The 14,160-nt window shown below is 40.1% G+C and overlaps 1 protein-coding gene across 2 annotated transcripts in view; it reads right to left on the bottom strand.

Annotated features, from left to right (window-relative positions):
- The window catches only part of LYPD6B (LY6/PLAUR domain containing 6B), a 178,158-nt gene that overhangs the window by 84,909 nt on the left and 79,089 nt on the right, over positions 1 to 14,160 (bottom strand). The window contains exon 2 of one of the 2 annotated variants that reach the window (XM_076005515.1): positions 4,849 to 4,939. The exons of the other annotated variant lie outside the window; for it this stretch is intronic. The gene's annotated coding sequence lies outside the window, so the exon portion shown is untranslated. The remainder of the gene's footprint in view (positions 1 to 4,848; positions 4,940 to 14,160) is intronic. 2 annotated transcript variants of the gene reach the window in all.

The following is a 14,160-nucleotide window of genomic DNA, read 5'->3' as shown; positions in this document are numbered from 1 at the left end:
CTATAAATAGAAAGAAATTAATTGGCCAACTAATATACATAGAAAAAATTAGCTGGGCATGGTGGTGCATGCCTATAGTCCCAGCTACTCAGCAGGCTGAGGCAGAAGGTTTGCTTGAGCCCAGGAGTTTGAGGTTGCTGTGAGCTAGGCTGATGCCATGGCACTCACTCTAGTCTGAGCAACAAAGCAAGACTGTCTCAAAAAAAATAAATAAATAAAAAGAAGAAGAACTGAGACGATGGCAAAAGAAAGAGTGAGACAATGTCAGTGTTCCACGTCCCAGTCCCTGCAGGCTGGGGACCTGTCTGTGTGCCTCTTTCTTTTTCCTTCCCCGGTACCCTGGCCCTGCTGATGGGTCCTGGGCTGACATCCACTCAACAGCCAATACTTACAGAGCTCCTACCTAGCACCGGGCATTGAATTAAAAAGGAACGATACAGAGATGAATTATACAGGTTATCTGCTCTGTATATAAAGCCCCTTCAGGAAAGCTGGATGAAGTCCACCATGAGTCTCATCTATTTCATCACGAGCATAACAGTTGGGGATGCTGCCAGCACCATGCAAAAAGCATTACAACTCTAAAAAAGCACCCAGCACTCCCCACCCCTTCCTCAAAGGCAACTTCTGCCCCCCAGTAGATACACTTGCTATTACACAACGAGAACTGCATTCCATTGACTTGAACATTATCTCCAGTTAAAGGCCAGGAGAACGAAACCCATGAAGCTTATTAGTCATTTAACCTCGGCATGAAGGAGTTAACTGCATCTTTCCCAGAGATAAGATTTTTAGACAGAGAGTTTGAGATGTGGTTCCCTAAAGGAAGTACAGGGTAGGAAGTCAATGCAGAGGGCAGCCCACATCTGGCACTTGCCCTCATTCCTTCAGGCCATACTCCCAAGAAACATCCTGCTTGCTGTATTTTGTATATTCTCAAGCTTGTAAAAATCATCTATACTCTAAGTAATTTCACCTGCTACAGCTCTTGTTATTTTGTGGGTTTTTTTATTTTTCATTTTTTTCCTTTTTCTTATTGGGGTCTTAGAAGTCTGGAGGAGATAGCTTTTTCAGGAGCCTTTCTAAACATATGGATTTTGGTCATTCTTGCCTTGCATGACCCCAGCAGGTAACCAGCAGAGGACCTCTTTGTGTTTAAAGGATATGCTCTGTATGCTGCGTTTTAGGAAGCAGGAAATTGACTCCCCAGATCCCATATTCCCTTTGCTATTCACCCACTTCGACCAATCAGGGATTACTTATCATCTTTCATTAGAGAAGAGACGAGATTCTCCAGGTAAATTCTCTCTTTCTCTCATTTGTGAAATTAAGGCAGGTGAAATACATAATTCTCATCAAGTTTTCTTCTGGTGTACAATCAAGGACATCAGAACACTAAGCAAGATTAAAAATAGAGCAATCTGTCAAGTGCAAATAAAAGGGAGGTGATATGTTCTTCATTGGCCTGTCCTTATGCACCTGAGCCATGAACAGATACGTAATGTTCTGCAAGGTACTCTGTTGCTATTTTGTTGCTACAAAAGGCTCTGTAATTGCCCCAAGAAATTTTGACTTGTTTTGAGAGGTTATTTTTTAAAAGAGAAAAATTTAGGAAGTGTTTCCCATTCAAAGACCCTCTTATCACTATTCACTGGGAAATGCTGAGCGCCTTACGCATTTCTTTCCATAGTCTCCATCCAGATGAGGCAAAAGCACTAAAGACCGCTTTGATTAACACCAAATAAAACCCAGTTCTATCTCCACTTTCTATCCTTGTGAGACTCTCTCATGTAATTACAGCAGCTGCTCCACAATAATATGGAAGATGTGGTACCGCTGATTAGAAGTAGGACAAGGAATCCATTTTCAGAAAGTATCCCTGAAGTCCATGATTTAAATCTCCAACTTGAACCAAATAACTTGCTCTACTAATTAAAGACTGACCTATCAGGAAATTTCAAATGCTATCTGAAGGAACATCCCTAGATACCACACCCAGATCTCTGTGAAGCCATCTGGAAAACGCAGTTCAATTCCAGAGATGCTTATTACATGGTAGGTATAACTAGACAGAAAAAGAAAAATAAGGCACAATCCTGATTTTCAAGAAGCAAGTGATGGCAACATTATATCCAAGTGGAATGAATAAAAATATTTTAGTGGTAACAGTTTTTTTTTTCTTTTAAATAAAGAAATCATGTAAATGATATATGTTAGCTGAAAATATATCTTTTAAAGGAAATGAGCACCCAAATATTGGCTCCAATTTGTTTCTTTAAAAATATTCATTTATCTATAAAATTCTATATTTTGAAGACATAGCTCTGGCCAACAACTTTGGGTGATCAGTCCAATAAAAGAAGACCATAAGGTAGAGCGTGAGATGCTGGGCATTAGGGCACCATTATACCCCATAAACCAAGAATAGAGTAGTTCCAAAGCTCAGCCTACACTCAGGCCCACAAGTTAGCTGTAACTGAAAGGAGATAAGAAACTGGGGCCCACTCTACAGAGGTTATTTATTATTATTATTATTTTACCTCTAGCCCATATTCTGCAAGGTCCTCCTGCTACAATATATCAAGATCCTGAATAAATACAATAAACAAACCTTATAATGCATTTCTGACCACCAAAAAAGTAAAGAAAATATCCCAAGAAAGTACATATACACACATGGGAGGGAGGAAGGAAGGGAGGGAGGGAGGAAATATAGATAAAATCAAAATACTATGTGACAAGCACATACAGAAGTCAAGGTTGCCCCAGGAGCAAATTCTGTGAAGACTCTGGAGTCAGACTGAGCACCAGGTCCCTCCCATGATGGGTTAGCTAAACCTGAGATTTATGCAGTAAGCCAAGATCCTTGGAGGTTGCTATAGCAGTCCCAAATCAGTCCTGCACCCAAATTCTAGGACACAAAAAAAGCAAATCTTCTCTGGGGGAAAGCTTTCAATTTAAGCCCTCAATATTGCTATACATTAAATTGAATCAAATATAAGCTCTCACAAAAATTTCTCAAAATACAAAAAACAACATCAACAATAATTAGTGGAGATAATAAACAACAGAATCATACCCTCAATTACCAAATATTTAGTATTCTCAGATATAAAATATTACTGTATAAAAACATTTCATGTAATAAAATATGGAGTTAAAAAAATGAATAAGGAGAGATTATCAAAAAATGACCAGAAGGATTTACAAACTAGCCAAAGAGAACTTTTAGGAAAACAAGAGCAACAATATAAAACCATTAAAATTAAAGACTCAATGGATGGGTTAAACCACAGATGTACAAAGCTGAAAAGAGAATTACTGACTTGATAAACATTATGAAAAAAGTGCTCATAATGTCTGGGGGTGGGAGGGGAAGAGAGAGAGAAAGACATGGAAAATATTACAGGTATTCAGAGGCATGGAGCACAGAATAAGAAGGTTGAATACAAGTCTGAAAGAAAGAATAGAGAATGGAGGAGATGCAATTTTGATATATAATGGCCAAGATTTTTCTAGAACTGAAGGAAGACATCAATCCAAAGATGCAGAAAAACACTATAACTGAAGTAAAAGAAATAAAGTTTTCCAAATCTAAATACACTGAAATGATACTGCAGAATACCAAAGGCAATCACCATGTTATAAAAGCAGCCAGAAAGATATCAACAATTAGATTGACAACAGATTTCTCAACAGCAACAATTGAAGTCAGAAGACAGTTATCTTCAAAGTGCTAGGAGAAAATAACTATTAACTAGGACACCCAATGAAGCATTTTTTTTTTTAAAGAATGAGAATGAAATAAATATATTTTCTTATAAACAAAAACAAAGAGTCTACTACCAGCAGAACTTCACTAAAAAAATTTCTAAAGAGCATACTTTAGAAAGGAGGAAAGCAAACCCAGAAGGGATGTCTGACATACAAGGAGGAGAAAAGGTGGTAAATATGTAGGTAATTTTAGACAGATATTTTTAAACTGTCTCTGTAAAATAAAATCAATATCTGTATTGTGATAATAAAAGGAGTCAAAACTAAAATATTAGATAACATTAGCATATAATTCAAGAGAGTATGATTGTAGTACTCCAAGGTGCTCAAGTTGTTTGGAAAGTGGGTTATGATGCTGATTAGCTTTATTCCCAGTGGGAGAAAAATGGTATCAGGATCCAAATGCACCAAAACTAGCACCAGCACTCCCTGGCCTCTCTCCCTCCCATCCTAACTCATCCCAACTGAGCGGGCCCCTTCCCAGTCGTGATGGGGGTGGGGAGGCATGGTTTACCAGTTTCTGGACAAAATGTGATTCCCTGGAGGGATTCCATGGCCCCTAGAGGCAGGGTGGCTTCCCTGAGGGAGGAAGAGGGGCTCTCAGGAAAGAAAAGTCCTCCAGGGGAAAGAAAGACTCTTTTGGCAGCCTAAACTTTCAGCTGTGTCTAGAAAGTAATCCACTTATCCTACCTCGCAGGCTAGGCGTGGCTTTGTTTGTGGAGGGCTTTGTTGGGGCTAGGCATTGTTTGACTTTGGCAAACAGGCTTGGAGATTAGTGATTTGTAAAGTGACTGCACTGACTGGTAGGGAAGGATGTGTTTGAGTTTCTGGGTTTTGCCAGTCAAGAGGTGTGGGGTGGTGGACATGAGGGGCCGTGAAAAGTTTATGTTTGAGTAGGAAAGTCCAACTTCCTCCTAGAATTTTTCTGCTAGATGCAGTCTGACCACATCAACCCACACCAGCTTTCTTCTTAGGGGGGGAATAAAAATCACAGCAAGGCTGTTCTTCAAAGGCTTCCTTGTAACCTGGTTACTGAGCCTGGGGCTACTCGGTGTTGGGCTCTGGGAAACTTACCCAAAGTAGCTTCTCGCGGCTATGACTTCATCGCCATTACTGACAACTTGGACAATGGGGCTGGTACAGGAAGAGGGAGGTGATAAAAGAACTGGGGAGGAGAAAAACTGTAATTAGACTCCTAACTTGTGGAATTTGGGCTCCATTTTATATAATCTTAAAGCAAACAAGGAGAAAGGTCAACTGGTGGGAGAGAAACTGCATAACACATTTCAGTGCCAGCTCCAAATTACTTATGAACAATTATTTGGATGATCACTACCTCTGATGAACTCCATTAAAGGAATTAGTGAGCAGTGACAAGAATAGTTCATAACTGCCCTGTTACCATAACTTTAGAAGTGTTAGAAGTGACTCAGCTCTCATGGGTTGCTAAGGACAAAATGTGTTGCCTAGCTGTGAATACTGGGCTACTCCAGCATGCACACCTGTTGGTGGTATCATATGATCCACCGCATAATGCTTTATAACCCCTGCGAAAGAACAGACCCACGCATTTAACACCAGTCACGCCATTACCTGGGTTTCCCACATGCATATAATTGCCCTGAGTGTTGATATAAGTTATCTGCTATGTGCAGAGAGGAGACAATGTTCTCTGCCCAGTGGAAAAATTGTCACTAAAAATTACAAGGTAGTTTGTCCCAGCCCCAAAGAGGACTAATATTGGCATCCCCCAAGAAGTACTGTATTAGTAAACCACATCCTTGGAGGGGGAGTGCAGTGAGGAATTTAAAGGAAGAGATATTCTTTAATGTTTTCAACACATGGAATTAATACGTAAAATCAGTCAGCAAATATATACGAGAGTTCAGTATGCCACTTGGATATGGCAGAAGTAAGAAGAATAGCCAGTGGGTTCTACAAGAAAGAGTCCCTAACTAGAAAATCGTAGACCGAATGAGCCTGTGGGGTTCTCTTGGCTAATATCGTGTGGGTACTTTCTAAATATGTGATACTACAGCTTCCAAAAACCTCATGAATTCTTGGGGTGAAGATTCATATAGTCTTTTATAAGATCTTTTCTTCCTTCTTCCTTCCCTTCTTCTTTCCTTCCTACTTTCAATCAATCAGTACATGGAAGCCAAGATGACCAATTTAATACCCTTTCCTCCACACAGTAATTGTCTACCTGGAGTTATGTACAGACCTTTTTAAAAGAAACATGTTCTCTTGAATCCCGCTCAAATTATCATTCTTAGCATGTTGCTTAGAAAATGACCAACATAAAACCAGGTGCAAAATCCTTAGACATATCACCTTTAATCTACACAAACCAAAGAACATTTATAAATAAATACAACCCAAACTGTACAACCAATAGCATCCAAATTACGACATTCATTTAACATGCTAGAGGATGTTCTGCTGAAACCACGTTGCTGCCCAAAGGAGGGGGTGTGTGGTGCTGGTCACTGTGGCTTCAGTCCTTGTGGGCTTGGCCAGCCCATACTTCCACGTTCCATGTGATGACTGGATCCTCCCACCACTCTCCCTGCTGGAATTGCCGTGTAAACGTCCTTCATCAGCCTGCTCCGTGAGCTTCTGGTCTTTGAATGTAAATAGTGCTTTGGGATCAAAGTAAGTCTACCCTGATTTTTTCTTAAGAACCCTCCACGTGTAAAGTGGTTTTACTTGACACTAATTTGAACACAAACCCACATGCAGATGCAGACACCGACGTGCTGCAGTGCTCAATTATAAGACAGCCATCCCAATGGTCCAGAATATGTCTATATTAAATTTTGAGTGCCATCCAAAGAAAAGCAATATTCTAGAATTCATAGAGAGGACTCAAAAGCTCCCTAAGTCCATAAATGCTCAGAGACTTTGGGGCCCCAATGTGAGAAACTGCTGTGGGGAATGAGACCATGTTGCTACACAGACGATCTGCCCTGGGCGTGCATTTGAAACTAGAACACACTCAGCTCAAAACCTTGAGGGGTGAGGTCAGGAGCTGGAGGAGACGAGGAACAGCTATTATGAGGAATAAAATCAGAGCTGACATAAGATCACTACAAAGACTGCCAAGGAGCAAACAGAGCCCACAGACTTGGGACTTGTTTTCGAGTCAGTGATGAGTGCGCTTTAGGAGTCCCCAGCTCTCTCGCTGTGACCTGGTTTTCATATAAAGGAAATGTCATATTCAAGGCCTTTCAGAAAGACTACAGTCCAGAGAGATGTGAAAATGATCCAAACTTGAGATTCTGCAAAATGGGCCCTGTACTGCTATTGACACAAACTTCCCGTCATTATTGTGCTACTTTGTTTTGCTTGTTTGGATTTTTCCATTTGCCACTTCACCTCCACCAGCCCCAGATCCATTGTCTGTCTTTTTCTGTGTTCCAGGAAGATGAACCCTGAAGGCAGCATCACCCAGGTTCCTGTGCCAAGTGACTTCGGTTGGCACTACAGGAGACTGGAGGGAGGGAGGTTGAGGTGTTCCCTCCCACTCCCGGCATGCCTCAGCCCCAATAGGGCTCAGGTGGAAGCTACGTCACTCTACAGCTCCAGACCAGCAGGCTCTGCTTCCACCACGGCTGTAGCTGTAAGGGCTCCGGGAACATCACTTCCTCCCATTGCCATGAGCACTCATGAAACACTACGTCACTCTCTTGTCCATTTGGTCCAGGGCCTTTCCACTGTTGTAGTCCCTTGTTTGCTCCGTCACCAGCATGCCCTTCTGTGTGGGCATAGCCCCTTATCAATTCTTCTTTGTTTGAACCAACAGGGTGAATTTTGTGTCCTGCTGGGACGGTTACCAATGCAATCATCAAATTTGATCAGTCAAATCAGTACTATGTGAACTCCTCAATGCTGATTAGACTCTGAAAACTTAACAATATATAAAAAGAAGAACAATCATTCACTATCTACCAGGGAAGCAAACCCATGAAGATAAATCACATAAACAAATAGAATTGGCCTTGACCCTCTAAATCTATTCTTGAAAAATTTAACTTAACAATACTTTAGGCAATAAAAAAATCTATCTTCATGAAGAAGTTTATTACATTATCATCTGCAGCAGAGGAAATTCTGGGAACAATCTAAATGTCCAACAGGAAGGGAACAGTTATTATAAATTATGACCTATCAACTTGATGGACTATGAGACTACCATGAAATGTTATTAAGACTTTGTATCATAGCTGCAAAAAATAGTTTATATTAATAATAAGTAAAATATGTACTTGAATCTGCATCCAAATTTTAATTATGTAAAAATACATATGCATGCACCTAATTGCTAGATAAAATTTCACAAAACTAAATCCCATGTTGGAGGACTCAAATTCTAAGTACTATATGTTTCTTTTCTAAAATATCCTTAAAAATAAAATAAAAGAAATAAGGCAAAGTGCATAATATCCAGAGACTTCCTGGCTACAGCTCATGATAGCAGAGCTACACCCTAGAACTTCCCGCCTTCCAATCAGTAAGCAGCCTTAAGCAAGACATTTAACTTCAGTCTCCATTTCTCTCCTCTGCACTCCTTCTTTCCATTTCTGACCCACTCCCAAGAATGTGAAGTTAATAAAACCTAACAGGACTGCAAAATATTTTTTTTTTTTGCTTTCATATACATGCCTCAATGTCTACACTGACTATACAGGCTGACTCTAGCTTTGACAGTTTAAAATGAAAGCATTTCCTGGGACAGTTTTTGTTGTGTAGTGCTTGTGAGCTCCGTTTCAGAGATTGCACACTTTCATTAGGAAGTGGCAAGATGAACATCATCATCTGGGGGCCTTCACTGGAGGTTTTAAAATATGTTTCCTGCGCCTCCTTAAAGAGATCCCATCTAGCGGAGTGATAACAGATTGATGGCCGTGACCTTCTTCACATTCTTCTAACTCCTTTTAAAATGAAATCAAGGCTCTTGCTGCTGGTCTACGGGCCAGGCGCCAAGGCAATGTAATGAGGGCAACATATCATCCCTCGCCTCGAGACCATCATCCGAGTTCATCGCTAATGTGCTAACGCCATCAGGGATCACATCGAAGAGGGGAAAAAAATCAGTGAGAAACATGCCTTCCCCATTCCCAAGGCCATTTTCTTTGAGCAGTGGTTGTCAGAAAGGCAATGCCTTCATGTTGAAGACAAATATGACACCACATTGACATTCCAAAGAAATGCTTTTACAGCCATAAAGCTTTTTATGCTTTAATTTTAAACTGATGATTTAATATCTTCCTAAATTATACATCAGAGTTTCCTAATCTAAAGCATGTATTGGTCTAGAATATATATTAACTTGAAATACTGCTATTCCCATTTCATAGCCAAGCAATGATAATTTTCCTTAATTACACATTAATTCCAATGTATTGCCTGGATAGGCAGTTATTGTTTTAACAGGGTCAGGATTAATGGGCAGGTGCTCTGCTGTAATCTGACGAAAGAAGAAATGAAGAATGATACATGATTCATTTTCTTACTACTCCGAGCTGAATAATATTAATAACACTGCCACCTTAAATTTATAAAGCACTTTTCAGTTTCAGAGTGTTTTTGTATCTGGGATTACATTTTCCTGGATCTTTTACCTTTGACAGATCCTCCCAGATACTACACAACTCTACTGCTTTTCAACTTTCTATGCCAAAACATTGTGTGTGTGTGTGTGTGTGTTTATGCTTTTATATCAATAGAATACAGTGAGAGGTAGTAGATTAACCATGGCTGACAGATCTACAACCATTTACTGCATGACCTTGGATGAATTACTGTGAGTATCAGGTTTGTCACACTTACAATGGCCTTCCATCAATGGCCAGTAGAAAGACCAAATAAGATACCATTTATGAAAATGGTCTGGGACATATCTGGCACTCAACAAATAAAATAGTTATTGCCATTATTAACAGCCATTTCTACACCATCTTAAACATTTTCTTGCCCCTGTCTGATCCATTTTCCTCAAAGCATTTGGATTCAGAAAATATGGAGGAAGTGGACAATCAAGAATTACACTAGTCCCAAAAAGTATAACAGAAGGTACCACATCAGGGTAATCTCAGGCCCCCCCTTCTATTTTGAGGGTCTTATTCAAGCAATCTGCAAAAACTCACCCATTTCCTTTCTGCTTTCTGTTTGGGTACAGTGTAAAGTCAACAGTGCTTTTGATCAATCTCAGTATTCATCAGTTGGCATTCCTGCATTCTCAGTTTAAAAGTGTCTATCAAACCCAAGAAAACATCTCAAATAAATAATGTTCTTTGGTTACCATGGTAGCCAGCCCCCAATGTGGCACCAATGATGTCACCTCTCGGTGTTCCCACTTTTGCAGTCCCCTTCTCCCCCCCCCAACACACACATTGAAGTGGGGCTGGCCTATCATGCAACCTATAGAATTAGGTGGAAACGATGACATGGGAGGCTAAGTCATAAAAGACACAGGAGCTTCTGCCTTGGTCTCTTGCATTAACTGCTCTGGGAAAAGCCAAGAGCACCATGTCATAAGGACTCAAACAGCCCCATAAAGAGATCCACATGGACAGCGACCAGCTTGCCAGCATCAGCTGCCAGCTATGTGAGTAAGTCACCTTAAAAATAAATCCTCCAGCCCCAGAAGAGCCTTCAGATGACCACAGCCCTAGCCAACATGTGACTACAATAAGCTCAAGAGAGACCCTGACGCAGAATTGCCCAGCCAAGCCACTTCTGAATTCCTGATCCACAGAAACCATGAGAGAGAATAAGTGATTATTGGTGCTTTACACCAAATTTTAGAGCTCTTTCTTACATGGCAATAGATGATTACTACAAGAAAAAGGGTAATTGGCAAGATCATAGATTGGAGTGACTTGGCCTTTCACCATACAGCTACATAACCCAGAGAACATGGTCAAACAATGATGAATGAGCAACATGGCCCTGCTATGCAAAGAGAGACGGCTTTAACATAGGGGACACTCACATTAAGCATAACCACTTCACACATTGGTGAATCCTCAATGTCTCCAAAAGCCTAAAGAAAAACTGAGTGACATATTTGATTACATAAAAATATAAATTGTCTATATGGAAAAACCATAAATAAGTAAAAATCTATTGACAGATGAGGAAAATTATCAGCAATGTAGGATAGAGGGTTATGCAGAAAGAGGGTTACTACTCACTATATAAAAGACAATGTATAAACCAATAAAAATAAATCACTCAATAGTAAAACAGAGAGCAGACATGACTGAGAGATTCAAATGAAGGAGAAGTCCAGAGCCTGAGGTCTAGAGTATTGATATTTGGATACCAGGAAGAAAAGAATTCAGCAAAGGAGACCAGGGAGTGGCCACTGGGACAGAAGGAAACTAGAAGATTCTGGTGTCCTGGAAGCCAAGAATCAAAGAGAGCTTCCATAAAGAGGGAGTGATGAAATACGCCAAACTCTGCTTGTGAGGTCAAGGAAGATGGGATCTAAAGGTTTACTAGATTTTGCCACGTGGAATCAGTGGTAACAGCCACACCATCCAATTTCTCTTCCTATTGTCAATAAACATTTATTGAGTACCCATTATATGCCAGACACAGTATTCCTTGAACTTAGCTCTCATCCTTTATGTTGCCACTGCTAATATGTCATGACTGCTAATACAGTTTGTTCCTTTAGATTACACCAATAGGACGTTGGAGATTCTTGGAGGTGGGAGGATGGGAAAAGAGTCAAAGTAATCAGATTCAAATCCAGTAGGTGCTATACAATGGCACACAGCAAATTAATAGTAAATATCAGGAAGAAGCTAGGAGATAGCTGATAATTAATCACAGTAATAAATTTAATATTTATTTATACTTAGAGCAGTCTGGATAGGCTATGTTGTGCTGCCATAACAAATAACCCTCAATCTCAGTGATCTGACATAGCACAGTAGTGCCCCCTTGGCCTCAGGGGATATGTTCCAAGACCCCCAGTGGATGCTTAGAACCTCGGATAGTGCCAAAAACTACTATACCATGTTTTTTCCTATATATACATACCAATGATAAACTTTAATAAATAAATTAGGCACAGTAAGAGATTAATAATAATATAATAGAATAATTATAATATACTCTAATGAAGGTTATGTGAATGTGATCTCTCTCTTATTGTACTGTACTCATCCTTCCTCTTGTGATAACGTAAAACGATAAAATGCCTACATGATGAGATGAAGAGAGGTGATAGATGTTGGCACTGTGACATGGCGCTGGACTACTACCGCCTTGGACACAAGCACTGCAATGCCATCATGCTCTAATAACAGAGATGCCTACTAAGTGACTAACGGGCAGGTAGCATACACAGCACGGATACATTGGTCAAAGGCATGATTCATGTTCTGCACAGGATGGAACAGGACAGCAAAAGATTTCATCATGCTATTCAGAACTGCCCACAATTTAAAACTTATGAATTATTTCTGGGTTCTTCCATTTAATGTTTTTAGACCGAGGTTGACCACAGGTAACTGAAACTGCAGAAAGGGAAACCTTGGATAAGGGGAACTACTGTATTGGTCCATTTCTTGTTTACTCCAGGCCACTGTTGGTCTAGGCACCTTTTCCTGGATCTTCCATGTGTTGCCTTAGCATTCTAGACAGCTCTGAACTATGGAACATTTCCAGACTTAAACATTTCCACAATCGCCATGGCAGGGAAGAGAACCCTAAAGGGTCTTACACCAGCAATGAAGTGTTGTGGCCCAGCAGTGACTCATGTTCAACCATGACCCACTGCCCAGAAAGTGTCACACAACCTGCCCAATTGTAAGGGAAATCAGGAGGAGGAATCTTCCCAGGAAGATAAACTAGACATGGATGAGCACCATGTCTCGACCATAGTCAGGATGCTAGTTTTTCAAAGGATCTGACATATAATCATCCTTTGACCATGAGAACATCCCCAATGAGGGAGGTAGAGATTCGAATCTCCATTTATGGGTGTGGAAATTGAGGCATCAAAAGTTTAAACAACATATCTAATTAGTGGTAATATTTAACTTACATCACTCTAATGAGGATTGCCCCCTAGCTTTATGAGCTTTCATCCCACAAGTCCATGTTGACATTAACTGGAGGGAAAAAATCATTAGGATCACTGATATCTGTGATCATTACGGTATATCTACAATATATCACAGAATAGAACACTATGTGATATCCTAAGAACAACACACAAAAGAAGACCCTTTGAAATAGCTGGGATCAGTCCCTTCTGACATATCCTTGGCAATGACTGGCTGATGCCTAAAATGAAAGCTAAAAGGGCTTAGGATGGAAGAAGGCTTGAGTTTTCTGTGTAACACTTGAGTCTTCCTGTCTGTGCATCTGTCACTAAAGATCAGCCTTCAGAACAGTTGTGTGTGAACCCCCTACATGTTAGAGATGAACTTTAAGTTTCAACATTCCCTACAGTCCTTAATTCCAGGCTGCTGGCAGCCCAGCTTTAATGGAAACCAGCCTTTATGACTTTTGTGCTAAGCCTTAAGGTACAATTTCCTTCTCTCAGACATGTGGGGTCTTGATATGGTTTTAGGACAATGAGGAAGAGCTGTATGTGGGGTTTTCTTTATCACAAATGATTTACTTAATTCAGCAACACAAAATGTTAACACTTTTCCAAAAGAAATATTTACCCTGCTTCCTACATCAAAATGAAATATCGCTTGGCATTGAGATAAAAGCATTATTTACACTGATAAGACTTTTCTCCAAAGAGTGTGTATTCAGAAAAAGTTGAAAGAGCGATTAGCTATGAGCTTTTACTTTCTGTTTCAAGCCTTAAATTCCACACTGTAATCTTTAATTTAGAAGTTGGTATGTGAGTAAAGTACTAAGCAAAAGCCTCCGTTGATACCAGGTCAAGCCCTTGAAGTTCTGTCCACAGTTTCCCTCCCTTTTGCTTTCTTGGGTTTTCTGCAGGAGAGAGAAAGGAATGGAATTTCCAATGTCAAGATAAATCGCACATGCCTAAATCTGACAATAGTCAACCATCTACTGTTTCCCCTCCGTAATGAACAAGCATTTTTCAGGCCAAAACCCTGCATCTTCTTCTCAATACCTTATGTAGCAAAGGCACTTTATATAGTAGAGGTAACTTAGTCTCCCGAAAAAGCAACCATGTAGCTCTTCCTCCGGGAAGCCACCTACACCCATTTTTTTATCCTAGTCAGAAAAAGCCCTACCCCAGAGAGTGTGGAGAAGGTGCCCAGATGTGTGTTATAATGCAAAGAGCGTAAGGAGACTTGGTTTTATTCCCAGATCAATCAATTACCAGCTATTCCCATATTTATATTTTTTAAAAAAGCCTACTAGAGAATATAGTGA

This window comes from Microcebus murinus, chromosome 8, assembly GCF_040939455.1.
Source record: "Microcebus murinus isolate Inina chromosome 8, M.murinus_Inina_mat1.0, whole genome shotgun sequence".
Classification (NCBI taxonomy): Eukaryota; Metazoa; Chordata; class Mammalia; order Primates; family Cheirogaleidae; genus Microcebus; species Microcebus murinus.
This window is presented reverse-complemented; position numbering and strand designations above follow the sequence as displayed.